The sequence below is a fragment of the Macaca fascicularis genome, chromosome 1 (genome assembly GCF_037993035.2).
Source record: "Macaca fascicularis isolate 582-1 chromosome 1, T2T-MFA8v1.1".
Classification (NCBI taxonomy): Eukaryota; Metazoa; Chordata; class Mammalia; order Primates; family Cercopithecidae; genus Macaca; species Macaca fascicularis.
In genome coordinates, this window is record NC_088375.1 from 65,725,439 (window position 1) to 65,744,466 (window position 19,028).

Genomic DNA, 19,028 nt, shown 5'->3' on the forward strand with positions numbered 1-19,028 from the left:
TAGTCTTGGCAAGGCAGCGCCTCTCCTTGGCTGCTACTAACTTGAGCTCCCCTGGTTGGTCCCAAAGGCGGAGGGCGTTAGGAGGGAGGCTGGGTTGCCGCCGTCGAGGCCAAAAAAGGTGGAGGTTTGTTCGGGCTCCAGATGCCTCGTTCAGCTTTCTGGAGAGGCCCCATCCCACTTCTTCAAGCTCCGCTTCCACTTAACTTTTAACCCCTTTGTGGCAGTCTTGCTGGTGGCCAGGGCAGGGGCAAGTTTCCTCCGATTTTTTCCCCCCTTTTCTTTCCTTTTGATTTTCCTTTATTTTTAAGTTGTAAGCTAGTAACAATCTTGCAAAAGGAATCTACTGTAAGGACCTCAGTTTAGAAGTGTGAGCATTTCGTTAATCAGGTAAAACTTAACCACAATGTGACACATTTAGTGATAGCCTCACAAGATCCTGTGCTGTGTTGTGAGTGAAGCATCAGGAGTGAGCAGGTATACGTGACTGTAAGTATTCATTTTAGCTGTCCAAACCATTCTTGGAGGTTCTTTCTTTCTTTCTTTCTTTCTTTCTTTCTTTCTTTCTTTCTTTCTTTCTTTCTTTCTTTCTTTCTTTCTTTTCTTTCTTTCTTTTTCCTGCAAACCTTTTTGTGTTAACTTTTTGTTAACTTGTGTTAACTTTTCCTGTGACCTTCCATAGTTCCCTACCACCATCATCCTAAAGAAAAACGACTTCCCTGGTTGCCTTCTCCTCGGTTATCCCCTCTCCAGCCCCGGGTCTAAGCCACTAGGGATTTCACCTTGCTGTCCCATCAGAAAAAGGACTTTCTGTGACTCCATCCTCCACCACTTGATAGATCCTTGAGCTTCCTGTTCCTCACCAGTTCTTCTGGGTGTTGGAGAACTGAATAGAGGAAACTGAGCGGGGTAGGCAGCCTAGTCTTGAATTGGGAATGTAGAGATCGGAGAAGAGAGAAGCCAGCCTGGGCAGATGATGGCACCAGGTGGGGGATCAGATAAGGCATAACCTGGGAGAGGCTGCTCTGATATCCAGAGTGGAATCGTGAAATTATACTCAGTTCAGCCTCTTCCATGAAGTCGGTGCCACATAGCCTAAAGGGAAAAAAGAGAAGCCAGATCAGCACTCTGTGGTCATTTCTGATTTCTCTGCAGACACTCTAGCATTATAAAAGTAGGTTTACCTTTATGGTCCATCTCAAACCTACTATGCATTGGGGTTGCACCGGAGAAGGATCTAGGTCTAAAAACAAAACCAAAATCTCCTTATTCTGGTCTTGTTGCCTAGTATTCCTTTAAACAGGGAACAAAGTCTTTCATCACACAATCAGAGCAAAGGCCTGATATGCTAATTTGATTGAATATAACAGAATGGTATGAATCTGTTTCAAAGTGCAAATGGTGATTCAGAACTGATCACATAGTGATGTCAAGGGCCCAGGGACAGAAAGAGCGGCATACACGCATTTTAAAATCAGGCATCGGTCCTTGGGACTCCCAATTAACAGGGAAAAGGAGTTAGCTGCAACACTGCCAGGCCCCCCACTCCCCTCAACTTCCTCAGCTCCAGGGGCCGCTGGGTCTGCTTCAGGCACCCAGTGTGCGATTGTGAACAAATGTGGAGTTGTAATCCCTGCTAGATATGAAAGCTAATTTGGTCCACTTTAACCTCCATTTCCAGATTTTTTTTTCTGGTTACTTTAAATACTATTTGTCTCCCATAGCTGGACCACGGGAAACAGGGGAAGTAACTTGTCTTTCTTTAGTATCTGAACTTCTTAACTAGCTTTGGGAGCAAAGAGAGAGAGAATGATTCTACAGAGCAGAGTTTTCTCAAAGCATGGTCTACACAGAATCAATGGTGAGGGTCAGAATCTGTACTTTGAATAAGTATTCTCCATGACTTATGCACACTGAGGTTCAAGAAGCCCTGGTACAGAAAGAACCCATGCTGGGTACAAGGAGCAAGGGCGAAGTGGATGTCAGGCTTCAGGGAGGAAAAATAGAAGTAGAGGATATGGGAGGCTGGTAAATCCCTTCCTCTGAGAGACCAGGGCTGTTTCTTCTCTGGCTTGCAAGGCTATGGATAGCCCCAGAACCACAAAGCTAGACAATGATTGGCCACTCTTCATATTTTCCAGGGTCACTGAGACTCATCACCCCAAACACACACACCCTTGCCCCAGCCACCCCCAAACACAGGTTCTGGCCACTGGACACAAGGGCACCAAGGGACCCCAGCCTTACATTTCCTCACAGGCCAGATAGAGTTGAACTGTGTAGTCCCTTCAAAGTTCTAGCCTTTCTGGGCTGCTCCTCAATTCTCTGCTCTCCTGCTTCATAAGCTGTTGCTAAAAAATGTTAGCTACACTGCACAAAGTGGAGGATACAACAGAAATACACTGAATGAGAGACTGTCTCAGGCCCTTTATAGACCCTTGGAGGTCATGACCACTTTTTACTATTAAACATCCCCTTCCTCACCCCTCCCCAAAATACACATGTATCATGTCAATCAACCTAAAAGAGGCCCTCATCCTATGTCAAATATAATGTCTTTGATGTTAAAAAAGTAAGGAAAATGGCTGTTATAATTCTGAATTTTAAAATATATTCATTTTGTTCTTATAATTCAAACTTTATTACATTTACATGAAACTATTAAAGAGTTGAATTGCAGTTTACAAGTTGACTGAGTTGACGTTTTGTAGGCATTTAACGAAAGATTTGTGAACTTTGATTTTCCAATTTTATATTTTGGAACCAAAACTTTTTTCCCACATTGCAAACTTTTTTTTTTTTTTTTTTTTTTCCACTGTTTGGCAGGGAGAGATCCTTGGCTGTAGAAGTGTTCAGCTGTTGGACTGATGCAGTGATAACCTGCGAGTCCCTTTTTTTCCTCTTTCCACCTTCTAGTCTCCCTCCAGCGCCTCCTCTTGGCAGAACCTAACCAGAAATCAGCCGACAAAGGAGTCTGGGAACCAGTGTCCTGTGTTAAGTCACCATGATGCAATGTTTGCCTCCATGATAGGCAGCCTATTCCAGAGGCCACAGATCAGGAAGGCTCAGACCAAATTACGATGATCAAATCTCAAGGGTTATGGAATATATTTGAAGCATAGAGCCAGAACCAAGGGGACAGATTTACGGGAGGTTGATACACTTGGGAATGCAAGCAGGGTAAAAGTCCTGCACAGTCTCACAGCCTCAATCATGTGTTTCGCTCTGCAGTGGTATAGTTATGAGGACCAGAACTGAGATTGAGTAAGGGGATCAACTTGAGGAAGATGCTTGGAACCAAGGTATATTCATTCTATTGAGAGATGTTTAAGGGCAGGTAGGCTTGGCCACAGGTCTTTGTCAGTGTTCTGGGAATCCATCCTTTTTGCCCGCATTTCTTGGGTAGAGCTTATGGGGGGCCGGAAGGTGCCACCAGTAGATAGTCAATTTAGGGATGATACGGACACAAACCCCAAGGTGGCATAATCTATACCTCATGGCCTATGATTTGTTTTTTTCTATCCTTTTCTGCCTGTAAGTAGCACTCTTATTTGCTCCATCCTTTTGTAGTCTATTCCATTTATTCTGTTTTACATGTCTTGCAGGTTGCTAACTTACTATAGATTGAGAATCCCAAGTCTGAAATTTGAAATGCTCCAAATTCTGAAACTTTTTGAGCACTGACATGACACTCAAAGGAAATGCTCATTGAGGCATTTTGGATTCCAGATTTCTGGAATGGGGTGCTCAACATATAAATGTAATGCAAGTGTTCCAAAATCCAAAAAGCATCCCAGATAAGGGATACTCATCCTGTATTTTTAGCACATCTTTTGAATTCTGCCTATGTCTCACAAATGACTTGCTTACTTTGTATCTGTAGTTAATACATCTGATGAGTTTCACCTACCTGCTTTTCTTGTCCTCTGTATGAAACTGAATATTCTCACATAATAGAGTAAACACACATTATAGCCAGTATCATAGAGAAAAGTACAGAGGAGTGAGGTTGGGCTGAGGGAGACAAAATAAATAACAAGCAGAAATCCAGTTTTATGTAGTTTTCATACAGATAACCATTTTTCTAGTTGCATTTACTGAGTAGTCTCTTCCTTCCCTGCTGATCTGACATGCTATTTCTGTCGTGTGTCCACATTTCATACATATGTGGGTCTGGCTCTAGGCTCTCTAGCATTGGTCAGTATGGACACCCAGTGCCTTCGTCATTGCCTTATTTACTGCAGCATTGAGTAAGTTCAGATATCTGTAGGGCAAGTTTTCCTATCCCAAATTGTCTTCAGAAATGCCCTGACCATTCTTGGCTCTTTGTTCTTCCAAATAATAATAACATATAATTTTATAAATGCTTATCAGATTTCTTCCAAAACAACGATACGGATTTTGATCAAAATTGCTCCATAGATTAACCTGTGGAGAACGGAATCTTTCCTTCAGAGAACTTGATATATATCTCCATTGTTTGAGTCTTCATTAAAGTTTGTAATTTTCTCTGTAATGGTTTTAATTCATTTATTGTTAAATGATAAATTCATTTAATTTATTGTTAGATTTATTCCTAGGTAATTTATGTCCTCTAAGACTATGGCAAATACTATCTTCTTTTTAATTATTTTTGCTTCTGGTGTATGAAATTATAATTTATTGTTTATATTAATCTTTTATTGAGCTACCTTATTAAATTCTCTTATTATATTGAAGTATTTATAGATTCTTTTGGATTTTATATGTAAATGATCATATCATAAGCAAATAGTGATGATTTTATGTTTCCTTCCCAATCCTGCGATTGATTTGTTTTACTTAAGTTAATATACTGGCAAGAACATCTAAGGATAAAAAGGAGTGGTGATCATGCACATTCTCGCCTCATTCCAGATTTTGAAGCACAAACTTCTAATATTTCCACATTTGCTTAATTTTTTAAATGTACTTTTTATTTATTTACCTATCACTTTTAAATTATTATTTTATCTTAGAGACAGGGTCTCGCTATATTGTCTGGGTTGGTCTCGAACTCCTGGCCTCATGTGATCCTCCCACCTTGGCTTCCTAAAGTGCTGGTATTACAGGAATGAGTTGCTGCAATCGGCCTACATGTGCTTCTTGTCATGTTAACTTTATTCTCTTCTATTCCTATTTTACTAAAATATTTTTTCTTTAGTAATAAACTAATGATTTTTTTCAAATGCCTTATCTATACCTATTAAAATTAAATATGATTTTTCTCTTTTAATATAGTAGTATGGTGAATTACATTTATAGATTTTCTAACATTAAATCAACTTTGCATACTTGAGTTATACCCAACTTTGTCAGTTTATTATCTTTTTTACACACTGTGGAATTTAATTTGCTAATACAATCTTCTATTTATGATTTTTGCTTCTATAGTCATAAATGAAACAGCCCTATAATTTTTCCTTTTCTTTTCATCATTGTCTGGTTTTGGTATTGGGGTTACAGAGTCCATATAAAATGAGTTGGAGAGTATTTCCCTGTTTTTCTAGTCTCAGGAAAAGTTTTTTATAAGACTAGGGTAATCACTTCCTTTTAAAATTTGTGGGAACTTGCCTGTAAATCATTTGGGCCTAGTATTTAATGTGGGATTATTTAACAATACTGCTTGTATTTTTGTAATCGTTGAATTCTCAGATTAAAAAAAATTTCTTCTTGAGTAAGTTTTGTTATTTTCCTAGGAAACTGGGTATTTATCAAACCTTTCAAATTGTTGTTGATAAAATTCCTATTTGCTTGTTAATCTGTACTTTACCTAGAGTGTGTTCCCTTTTTAATTTGTATTGTTACTTGTTTGTGAATAATTTGTCTTAACTTGTTACAGATATTTAAATTACAAAAGTTTTTAAATTACTTACATGTATATATACATATGTTAAATATACTTCTATGTTACTTCCAATGGGTCGGAGGTGATTCTTACGTTGTGAGAACGCCCTTCTCTTGCCCTTGAGCAGGTGGGGCTGTTTCTTAGAAGGGAGTGAGCTTGGGCTGATCAACCAGTGCAAGGCACCCAAGATAATACCTTGGTGTGTTTCATAGGCCCCTTGGGATGTCAGCAAAAGCAGAAATGGAATGATGTTCAGAACAGAGCTGTAAAATGCAATGCCTTGTGTCCCCCTCCCCTCCAAGCATCATTCTAGGGCTGCCGTCCCAGTTTTGCCCCCTAAGGGACAAGCTTGTGAGTGAGTGAGAAAGATGTGTTGTGTCAACTAGACTACTACAGAATTCACAGCTTTTCTGTCATTGCTACAGCTATTGAGACCTAGTGACCTGAAGCTGAGAGCAGTGGCTCACACTTATAATCCCAGCACGCTGGGAGGCCAAGATGGCTGGATTATCCGAGGTCAGGAATTCAAAACCAGCCTGGCCAACGTGGCAAAATCTCGTCTCTGGTAAAAATTACAAAACTTAGCTGGGTGTGGTGGTACGCGCCTGTAGTTCCAGCTACTTGGGAGGCTGAGGCAGGAGAATCACTTGAACCCAGGAGGCGGAGGTTGCAGTGAGCCGAGGTCACTCCTCTCCACTCCAGCCTGGGTGACAAAGTGAGACTCTGTCTCAAAAAAAAAAAAAGACCTGGTGATCTGACATATAAGTGGGGAGAAAAAGCATGTCACAGTATGATGCTATTTTGTTGTGGCAGAGGTAAAAAGTCAGTGTCGGTGGCAGTACATGTCTCATATACACACATACTGATTTGTCTCAGTGTTGGAATTGTGGGTAATTTTCACTTTCGTTCTCACTCCAGTATGCAACACTTTTGTTTTTCACAATAAACATGCTACTTTTAGAAACAAAAATACATAAAGCTATTGTACTGTGAAAAGGAAAAGATGTGGCAATTATGCATGACTGTAGTTCATTTCTTTGGATTTGTCAGGTCCTGGGTTGTCCACAGGAGCTGTCAGGTGACAGTGGAAACAGCTTGGCCAAAGGGCTAACGTGTCAGTGATAAAGGCGACTTGAGTAAAGATTCCTTACACCCTGGGAAGCAGCTCTCTGAGAACAGGTCAGAAATCCATTGTTTGTGGATTTGTGTCTATAATTCTGGTGTTGTCTCTGTTTATTTCCCTCTGTAGTGTCTAGGCTTTCAATTGATCTTCCTGATGGTGAAGCCTAAGTCAACATTGCTCATGAATATGACCGACAGCATTTATGCTTCCATTAAAGCCAGATACCAAAGGGGGTTCAGGTTACCCTGGGGGTGAGGGTGTCGTTGATTCAAGAAAACTCCATAATGAGGGATTTATTCAGGAAAACAAAAACAGAACTACTTTGCGAAATGTCCTTCCCCACTTGGAAATTCTCTTTCTGGTGCTACCTAAAGGTAGGTATAGGAAAATAATTTTTCTCACTAAAGTGTCCAGGAATCTGCCTCAAGGGGCTGGTTCTTCCTGAACCCAATATTGCATCAGTTCATGGTTGTGAAAGGCTGTGAAAGCTGGGGACTTAACAGCCTTTGTCTCTGTGAACCCAAATAGAGAGCTTTAATGGCATACATCTTATGGAAGCCAAAGCAAAGAGGATGGCTATTTTTAACTTGAGGCAGGAAAATGTGACTGGAAAGGAAACATCTGTCCCAAACTATTCTCTTGAGCTTTATATAGAGGTCCCATCTATCATGAAACCATCAAAAATAAAATAAGGTGTTTGGTCCTGGCCTGGCTCTGAAAGAAAAGGGCAAAGCTTCCTTACTTCACATTTCTCCTGCTTCTTGCCTTTTGAGTTGGGCCTATGGCCTGGAAGAGACCACCTCAGAGGCAGTGCATGAGGGGATGGCTCAAGGACAACCTAATTCCTGTGAATTTTGTGGACCCCTCCTAGTTTAACATCTTCAACCAAAATGGCCCCACCCTTTAAGGTTCAGATTTTGCAGAATCCCCAGCCAGGAGTCACCAGAGGTCTAGTACTAGGAGAGTAAGACCTTCTAAGGTCTTGGTGCTAAGGTCTCAATTTGGAAATAAGGTCTTGGGACCTTAGAAGGTCTTACACTCCTAGCACCAGACCTTTGGTGAGTCCTGACTGGGGAGTCTACAAAATTTTCTTGGTGGTTCTGTCTGTTGGTCCTTAAGCAGAGAAGCCATTCTTTCTTCCATGGGCAGCAAGAAAGTTCCTTATTTTTCAAAGACACGCCAGTCTCCTGTGTATCTGGCTGAGGGGACAAAGAGGCAAGGGTGAGCCTGCCAAGTGTCAGAGATGTTTTTGCCTCAGTAGAAGCATTATACATCATTCCTGGGCACACAGAGCAAGGTCAAGTTCACCCATCAGAGCCTCAGGATGAATTAAGTGTTGAAGAAGGTAGGGTTGCAGCAGATGGTGCTCAGGTTGTGCACTGCACAAATCCAGGAGCTCCATATAGACTGGAATCTATGTCTATTCACATACACAGGAGATGGAGAAGAGGAGAAGCAAGACAGTGTGTTGTTGGCTCAGGGGTTCTCAGTCTTTGTCTTGGAGAATTGATCAGAATATTCATGGTGCAGTTCTGTGTTCTTTTTCTCATTTTCTCTTCCTCTTTTTCTTTTTATTTGATTTTTTTTTTCTCTTTCCTGTTTTCAGTCAAAGATTGGGCCAGGAGAAGAACACTTTACTTTTTGTTTTCCAAATTGAGTAGAGAGTTGCCAGGAGAAATGACAAGGAAAGAATAAAAGAGCATGCAGGGATCCACTCCCTCCCTCTCCGGGTGCTCTCTCTGCAAAGCACTGTCTGAGCAGCAGGGCTTGGAGGGTGAGAAACAGGGTTGCCAAATTGCATAAGTCTCTAAAAAGATCCATATGTCTGGGCTGCACCAAGCCTCTGAGCTCAGGGAGGGGGCCAATAACATCATCTGCTGGATGGGAGTGCAGTTCCCTTCCTCTGGGAAGGATTAGATGTCAGCTTGAATAGATGCTGTTAGGCTTTTGATGACCCAGATTGGGAATTTGGGGTGCCAGTGTTTGGGGTAGGGAGGAAAGAAGAGGAGCACAGAGCAGAGCAAATAGGAAAGATCAAGTTTGTAAGCTAGAGTCTCTGAAACATTGAGTAAGAAGGGAGTTAGAAACCCTGGTACCTTAAGTTTTCTTTGAAATTTTTTCCCATGCCAGGACATTTTTGGGGAGCCACTGTGCAGATGAATGCCAAACCATTTGCCCACTTCATGGGACGTCTAGACTCTTTATTCCCACAAGTAACTGTCTATAGACAAGGGAGAGCTTACTGTCTTCCCCATCACTTCTTTAAGCTCTAAACTGTAGCTTCCTCTAGGGTAGAGGGTAGCAGATGGTGTACAGCTGTGGGACACATCTGGTCTTGCGGGGATCAGAAGAAGACACAGAGGCCAGTTGAAATCCCAGTGGCTACCCTGGAGGCCTGTCTACAAAGATCAGGGTGGTACCCCTGACATCTACCCAGATCCCATCTTGGGCAGACTTCACATTTTTCCTTAGTCCCCCATGCCTCCTCTCTACTCCAGCTTTAACTGGATTACAGGGAGATGATTTTGTGAGAGTGGCCAGGCAGCTGCTTCCCAGATGTGTGCATTCTGCAGAAATGGTCATATCCAAACTGGAGAGCTTTGGGAGGGTTGGTTGGGGACATTAGGGACAGGGCCTCGGAGATTCCTCTGAGGATGTATTAACCTATGGGGAACAAGCCCGGCAACCAGCTGAAGACCCCAGGGTAAAAGATTGGAGCTAGAGAGGGATTGGGAAGGTCTTGGAATGTTCTCAGCTCTCCTTTCCAAAGCTCTGTGTCCAAACATATGACTTTACTACATTTGCCAGATGACCTGACTCATTTAGCATGTGTGTGTGTATTTTCTCAACAAATAGAAAATTATCTTCTCTAGGAAGGTCTTGAACCTACCACTTCTCACCTGGAATATCACTGGTATCTACTCTGGTCTCCCTAGCACCATTCTTGAGTTGCTCCTGTCCATTCTTCACACAGCAGGTAGAGAAAAGTACAGTTGGCCCTCCGTTTCTCTGGGTTCTGCATTTGTGGATTCAAAAATATTCCCCCTAATATTGCATCTGTATTGAAGATGTGCATACTTTTTTCTTGTTATTATTCCCAAAACAATATAATATAATATCCATTTACATAGCATTTGTATTACATTAGGTATTATAAGTAATCTAGAGATGATTTAAAGTATCCAGGAGGATATGCATAGGTTATATACAAATACTATGCCATTTTATACCATTTTATATCAGGGACTTGAGCCTTTGCAGATTTTGTTACCCACAGTTGGGGGAGGGAATCTTGGAGCCAATCCCTTGTATTTAAAATTAAAACTGGACCATCTCATTCACCTGCTGAAAACCCTTCAATAACTTCCTTTTCTTTGAAAATAAAATAAAAAACTCTTCTCTTCTCAGCCTCCATAAGACCTAAAGAGGCTGGACTCCAACCTGCTTCTCCCACCTCATCTGGTAGACCCTCCCCCTTGCTCCAGCTCCTAAAACTCCCCAAGCTCTTTTCCAACCTCAAGACTTTACTCAAGCTGTTCCTTTGTCAAATTGCTTCTCTCCCCTGCTCACTTTCTGCAAAGTGGCTCCCCTTCCTCTTCTGGTCTTCCCTAACCACCCAATTGAAAATAAGCATCTCACCATTCCCTTTATTCCCTCTCATAGTATTTTATTTTAGAAACTCATCGTCGCCCTTATCACATTTTACAGTGACATTGACTTGTTTATTTCTTGTCTTCCCCATTTGATTGTAGGCAACATGAGGGTAGAAATCAGGTGTATTTTGTGCTCTGGTGCAGTGTACGCCAAAAATAGACTTTCAACATTTATTAAATGAATGAATAAAGTGTATCTTTATTTTCTTTTGAGTATTCTCCACTCTATTGCTTCCTAAATACATATTTTACTTCACACATCAGTAAAAAAAAGTTTTAACGTTAGGGACTGACCTAGGATTGTCATATACTATTAGAGTCATTTCATAAAGCAAGGTCTTTTTTGCAACCTCAAGATAAGAGGAGCAAAAATGCAGAAAAAGTAAAATCCTTTCCATGAAAGCACAGTTGGTAATATAACACAAGTGGTCTTTGTTTTATGAGGACCTGCAAAGATGGTGGCACAAATAGCGCCTGTCTGCTGATTGACACTTGGAAACCTTAGCCCAAACTTACAGCTTGTACACGCTATGACCCCACCTGGCCCTGGTAGAGTTCTTAGTAGAGTTCTTTGTGACTCTGAATGTCTGTGTGGCCCTGGACAAATCATTTTCCTTCTGTGGGGCTCAGTCCTGACCTATCAGGATGCTAGGGTTCTAAGAAGAAAGTGAGGTGATGGCTGAGGCCCCGCTCAGCTCTAAATATACCCACAAACTGTAATATAAAAGGGAGGCAGAGCTGTGCTTTCTACTGAGGGGACTACGGGTGACCCATGTCTGAGCCATGCACTGCTGCTGGTTGCAGGGAGTAGGGTGGTCATTTCTTTGTGTGAGGGGCAGCCAAGGGAGAGAGGGGAAGCAGCCAGAGTGGGTGGCCAGTTCCTGTCTCTGACCCTCTGGGCAGCGCCTGCAGCTCCTGCCAGGCTCCCACACCTCGGCTAAGAATAGCTCAGCTCTTTCCTGCTGGCCTGCAGTCCTCCGGAGCCCAGAGGAAAGAGAACTGGACTGCCTAACCTCAGGCTAGGCTGTCCCTTCCGGCGATTCTCTCCTCCGCTCTGGGGACAAAGGGCTGCCAGGGATTTCAGCTCTAGCCTCTGACGTTCCCATCTAATAATAGTGCTGTGGGATACAGGGCAGGGTGGTATTCAGGCCACCTTCTAAGGGTTGGCAAGATGGAGGCCTTCAAACTGAAATCAAACGGTTCCTAGTGCTAAGAGTTGGAGAATGGGTGCCTAGGGAAGAGAAAGTCATCAGGGGCTTCAAGGTAAGCTGAGGTCAGAGGAGGGAGCATCAGACTGAGGCTCACAGCGAAAAGGAGCTTCTGGTTCTGAGTAGGACCAAGGTGGGTCTGGGCACCTGCGTGGACACCCAGCTCACAGCTGGCTCTGAAGCAGGCGGCCTGAAGACGACACTAGGGGAAACGCCCTAATGACAGATGGTTCACTGGTCCAGAAAGCAAATCTGCATCAGGGACTGGCCCCGTTCTGACTCCTGAGGTGACATCAGGACCACCACTTAGCCCCAGTGACTAAGGTGACCATATAATTTATCAGCCAAACAGGGGCACATTTGACCATGAACAAAGGCTGTTTGTTAACAATCACACCAGGATGGCGTGCACAGGTGGGGATTGTCCGGGGAAAGCCAGGACTTCTTGCTCTAGCCACTATACATTGCTGAGTGTCTGTGTTCCTCTCTCCATAGATTTCTCAATAAGAACACATGAGATGCAATCAATTAAAAAAGCACTTTAGAAATTGTGGCACCACAGAAATACAGGGATTATAACCAAGCTTCCCTGCATTTCACATGTCCTGTCCTTTCTGCATAAATCATGTGGAAGGAAGTTAATTATAGCCGCAGAGGAGCTGTGCTCCAGGGCTAGGAAAGAAAGGAGAACCTTTCTCAGGAAGTCCCGTTGCTGGGCTGGGCTGGGGGCTGCCTGGACGGAGAGATAAGCTGCACCGATGGGTCGGGAGCAGCAGCCTTGGTGGTTTTCTGCTGCCGAAGTCCTGGCCTGCAGGAAACCCCAGGGAGGACCCCTGCATCCTCTTTTATAGCAGAATAATCTTAGTACCCAGTTAACTGCCCACAATCTATACAACTCACTTGAAAAAACAGGCCTAATGTATATTAATTAAGGAGTTTGTTAGGGGCAGATACTCTGTTATGTGTCAGATTCTGGGTTAATTTCTGCAGATTTAACAACAAACAGGACAACAGTCCTGTCTTTTAAGGAACTCACAGTTGAGCAAGTGGAGGCAGAGGGCTAAATGATTTGTGAAGTGATGGAATAATGCTGTTTTGGTGGCAATACCTGTTCCAGAGCCTCTTTTTCAGATTATTGGAGACTTTCACAACCGCCCTTTAAACAGATGATAACTGTCTGTAAAGGAACTGCATTTGCTAATGCAGTGAAATTTACTGACAGGCACGATGGAATATTGTGAGGAATATAGGTTTTGGAGTCAGTCAGACCTGAATTTGAATTTTAGCTCTTCTAACTCACAAATTGTGTACTCTTCATCCAGTTTCTTTTTTCTGTTCTCTCTGAATGTGATCAGCAAGTTTCTTAACCCTTCGGAGTTGCCTACTCTGTAAAAGGTAGATAGTAATAGCACCCGCTTCATAAAGCAGTACTTCTACATTTTAACTTATGAACAAATCACCTGGGAATCTTGCAGAAATGCAGATTCTGACTTAGCAGGTCTGGCCTAGGGCCTGGGGTTCTGCATTTTTAACAAGCTCCCAGGTGGTGCTGCTGCTTCTGATCTGAGGACCACACTTTGAGCAGCAAGGTCGTAGGATGTTGAAAGATCAACTAAGTGCTGAGCACACATCTAGCAAATAAGTTTAGTGCTCAATAAATGTACCCATTACTACTCAAATGTAATGTGAAACATGGTCATTTATCTTCATTCAAATATCTCCCCACATTATCATAAGTCAAAAGAAAATGTCTTAAGTCAGGGAAGCACTCCCTACCACATCTCTAAGGGTACCATATGAGGCCAGTTCTTTTCATCGTCCATGACATTAGGAAGAAGAGAGGAATAGAAGATTCAGAATGTATTTCTCATAGCATATAGTTCAGCGGTAATTTTACGGCCCCCAAATCCTCCTGATGTGAGGAGTGGTGGGAACTCTTGTTGAACTGTGGCATCTCTCCTGCTGAATGTGGATGCTGTGAAGGTAACACTTTCAGGTCCAATGTGAACAGCAAATACCAACGGTGACGTGCAGATATCCAACACATGACTAAAGGTCACATATTTTTGTAAGCTTTGGTGGTTTTAAGATATGGCTCCAAATTTGTTGATGCCTTTATTATTGAGAGGCAGGCTCTAGGTCCCCCGCCCCTTAAATCTGAGCTAGTGTGTGACTGCTTCAACTGAGTAACACAGCAATGCTGCTGTGTGACTTCTGAGACCAGAGCAGAAAGTGCCCTGCAGCTTCCCCTTGTTTCCTTTGGAATGCTTGCTCTCCTGACACACTCCCTGTCTTGGATCCCAGCTGCCGCATGCCACAGGAGAGGCCCTGCCTAGGCGCTCTGGTTGACAGCTTCAGCTGAGCCCAGCCTTTCAGTAATCCCAGCGCAGGCACCGGGCATGTAAACGAAGGAGCTGCCAGATGCTTCCACCTCCCAGTTGTTCAAGTTACCCCCAGCCATTCCAGCTTTCCCAGCTGAGGCCCCAGGCATGGTGGAGCAGGGACAAGCCCTTCCTGCTGTGCTCTGACCCACACACTTTATGAAGAGAATAAAATGCTTGTTGTTCTATGCCAGTAAGTTCTGGCATAGAGCAAGTAATTTGTTCCTCAGCAACAAATAATTCAAACGTAAACATTATTTTTTTATTTAGTTTAAAAAATAAATATGGTACTTAAGCAGAATACGTATGGAAAAAAAATTTTAAATGTCATATTTAAAAATTAAACTTTATATAAAATTAGCTGAGCATGGTGGCACATGCCTGTAATCACAGCTACTAGGAAGCTGAGGCAGGAGAATTGCTTGAACCTGGAAGGTGGGAGTTGCAGGGAGCTGAGATGGCACCACTGCACTCCAGCCTGGGCGACAAGAGTGAAACTCCATCTCAAAAAATAAATAAATTTAAAAAAATAAAAATTAACATTAACATTTATCTTGATAAATATATCTTATTTACATATATTAAATATTATGCATATTATTACATATTATTTATTTGTTACACAGTTATTAGTCCATTAGGTTTTTAAAAGTAAATATCAACAGCTGGGCCTAGTGGCTCCTGTCTGTAAATTTCAGCAACTTGGGAGGCCAAAGCAGGAGGATTGCTTGAGGCCAGGAGTTCAAGACCAGCCTGGGCAACATAGCGAGACCCTGTCTCTACAAAAATAAAATTAGCTGAGATTTTGAGGTTACGTTGAGCTATGATCAGACTACTGCACTTCAGCCTGAGTGACAGAGCAAGACACTATCTCAAAAAGAAAAAGTAAGCATCAAATCTCTAACAAATTAAATTTAAATTCCACGATTAAGTATTATATCATTAGCAGAGGGAGATTACATAGTGGGAAAAAAATCAGGCTTTGGAATCAGACAGAACTGGGTTTGAATTCTAACTTTAAAACTTACTCAGTTGTGTGATCTCAAGTGGTTTATCTTTCTATATCTCAGTACTCTAATCTATTAGTTTATTAATATCTACTGCATAGGGGCTGTGGAAGATATTGAATAGAAGTAATTGTACCACATAAGTAATAATAATTATTGTTGTTATTATTTCCAGAAAGATCTCTCAAGGAAAATGTGCAGTGATAATTACAAGGTAGTTACAAGGGCAATAAGTGGTAAGTGTAAGATGGGAACCTGAACAACCTGTTGTGAGGCAGACGGAGAGGTTTCTGAGGAAGCCGCCCCTAATTGAGTCTCAAAATGAGTAAGAATAGCTAGGTTAGATATTCTCAGACTTTGGAATTTTTTAAATTTCCAAAAAATGTTGGGGACAAATCTAGGGAAAAATACTTTTAAAAAATCAATTTTCTAGGATGGGTGCAGTGGCTCACACCTGTAATCCCAGCACTGGGAGACCAAGGCAGTAGAATTTCTTGAGGCCAGGAGCTCAAGACCAGCCTGGGCAATATAGTGAGACACTCTCTCTGTCTCTTAGAAAAGTAAAAAGAAAGAAATTTTCTAAAATTTTATGTAAATTCAAAGAGCCAATAATAGCCAAGCCAATCTTGAAGAGAACAACGCTTATATTTATATTTTTATAAATCAAGATCTATCATAGAGGTAGTAACTAAGGTAGTGTGGTTTTGGAATGAGGATAGACAAACTGATGAATGGAACAGAACAGAGTCAGAAACACGCTTATCTGTGTTTGGCCACATGATTTATGTCAAAGGTGACAACTCAGAGATGATGACAATACAGAAGAGCAATAGACAGGTGTGCAGAGAAGAAGAAAAGAGTATCACAGAACCCAAGGGATGAAGGGATGAAGGAACTTCAAGAAGAAAGGAGAGATCAACAGTGTCAAATACAGTAGGTGTCTATGAAGCTGAAAAATTACTTTGAATTTGACTTGCAATGCGATGTTAACACCTTAAAATGGGCCCTTCCAGTCAAGTGGACAGGAGTCAGATTATAGTGTTTTGCAGAGTGAGTAGAAGTGATGGGTTAGACATAGGAAGCCTGGGCTGTTCCTCCAAGAACCTGGGTGAGAAGGGAAGCAAAAAAGTCACAAGTGTATAAGCAACAGGTGTTGCTTATTTATTTGTTAAGGCTAGCGGAGACTTAAAATATGTTTCTAAGCTGAGAAGATGAAAGTTGAGAGGAAAAAGAAAATACATGTCATTGAAGACGTATTATATTGCTAGTCTAGAGGAAATTCAGTGTATTCCAGGAGAGAGAGGAAGATTAAGCGTCAAGAACAACAGGTGGATAAACTGAATTTTATGTATCTTTGAATGTCTCCAGAAACTATTATAATAATAGCATTTCAGTTAAAATAGCCTCAATGCTTGGACATTCTCAGTTATGTCTCAAAGTTCTTTTAGCTGCTTAAAAAATGTATTTTGAAATACTTTGGGCATAAAAAAGGCTATAAAGAGCAATGTAAAGTACTTATGAATCCTCCATTCACCTTAAGAAATGCAACATTACCAAAAGAAGTGAAGAATCCTTTGGCTCTCATTTCTGATCATGACTTCTCCCCTCCCCAATATCTTCAAAGGGAATCCTCATCCAGAGTTTGCTGTTTATTGTTCCCGAGCATTTCTTTATACAAAACGTATATTTGCACTTATCTCTAAGGGATATATACATTGTCTTACACTTTTGTATATTTTAAATAAATGACATCATACTGTATATTCTGCAACTTGGTTTTATTCCTCAATGTGTTTGTGAAATTGATTTTTGCTGACACATGTAACTCCAGTTTATTCATTTTTACTGATGCGTGGCATTCCATTATGTGGATATAACATAATTTATTTATTTCTCACCTATTGATATTTCCGGTATTTTTCAATTACAAACACTGACATAATGAACATTCTTGTACATGTTACCACATACACATATGCAAGAAATTATTTATGGTATATACATACCTAGAGGTAAGATTGCTGAGTTGTTGACAAGTGAATATGCTCAGTTTCAGTAAAGCTAAATTCACAAATTGTTCTTTGGTGTGGTTGTTGCTATTGATCAGGTCTGGAAAAGTCTCAGCAGTTATCTCTGCAAATATTTCCTTTGCCCCATATCCTCCATCCTTTCATTCTGGAGCTCTAATTGAATACTGATCAGAACTCCTCAATATGTCCTCTATATCTCTTAACTTCTCTTTCATATTTTCTACCTCTTTGAATATCTGAGCTGCATTTTAGCAATTTTTTCATTTCTATTTTTTGTTTTTGAGTCAGAGTCTTATTCTGTCCCCCAGGCTGGAGTACAGTGGCACAATCTCGGCTCACTGCAATGTCTGCCTACCGGGTTCAAGTGATTCTCATGCCTCAGCCTCCCTAGTAGCTGGGTTTACTTGCACCACCATGCCTGGCTAATTTTTGTACTTTTAGTAGAGACAGATTTTGTCACATTGGCCAGGCTGGTCTCAAACTCCTGCCCTCATGTGATCCACCCACCTCAGCCTCCCGAAGTGCTGGGATTACAGGCATGAGCCACTGTGCCTGGCCTTTATTTTTGTTTTAATGTTTTATCACTTCTTCACCTTTTGGTTAAGAGCAAGTGTATTATCTATTTTATCATTTACTCATTCAACTAATTATTTCTTCAGTTGTACTTTATTTTAAATCATATATTTTAATTCTAATCCTTGATTTTTATGTTACAAAATACATTACACGGGTACAGGATTCTAAAATTGGATTGCTTCAAGAGATGTTTATATTTTTAGGGTACAGATTATTTATCAGATATATATTGTAATATCTTCTCTCAGTCTGTCATATGTCCTTTTTAAACATGATTTCTTTTGCTCTATAGAAGTTTTCAACTTTAATGTAGTCTAATTCATCAGTCTCTTCCTTTATGATTTGTGTCTTTGGTATCTGGTATAAGTTTTTTCCTACATTGTAATCTTAAAAATATGATCTTAGAATTTTATCCAAAAATCTTGAGTTTTTACATTTTGTCTTTAATTCTGTTGGAATTAATATTGATTTTGTAATGATGTTGGTATCCAGTATTACTACTTTACATGAGGCTCATTGGTCCAGCATTAATTAGTGACAGGCATACCTCAGAGATATTGCAGATTTAGTTCCAGACCACTGCAGTAAAGCACATAGCTCAATAAATCAAGTCGCACTTTTTTTTTGGTTTCCCAGTGCATATAAAAGTTATGTTTACCCTATACTATAGTCTATTAAATGTGAAATAGCATAACGTCTATAAAAACAATCTACATACCTTATTTTAAAAATACTTTATTGCTAAAAAATGCTAATGATCATCTGAGCCTTCAGTGAGTAGTAATCTTTTTGCTGGTGGAGAGTCTTGCCTTGATATTGATGGCTGCTGACTTATCAGGGCAGTGGTTGCTGAAGGTTGAGGTGGCTGTGGCAATTTCTCAAAATAAGACAACAATGAAGTTCACTGCATTGATTTAATCTTGCTTTCAGGAAAGATTTCTCTGGAGCATAAGATGCTGTTTGACAACATTTTACCCACAGTAGAACTTCTTTCAAAATTGGGGTTAATACTCAAACCCTGCCACTGCTCTGTCCGCTAAGTTTATGTAATATTCTAAATCCTTTGCTGTATTTCAACAGTGTTCAGAGCATGTTCACAAGCAGTAGATTCCATCTCAAGGAATCACTCTCGTTGCTCATTCACAAGAAGCAACTCAACTCCTCGTCTGTTAAAGTTTGATCATGAG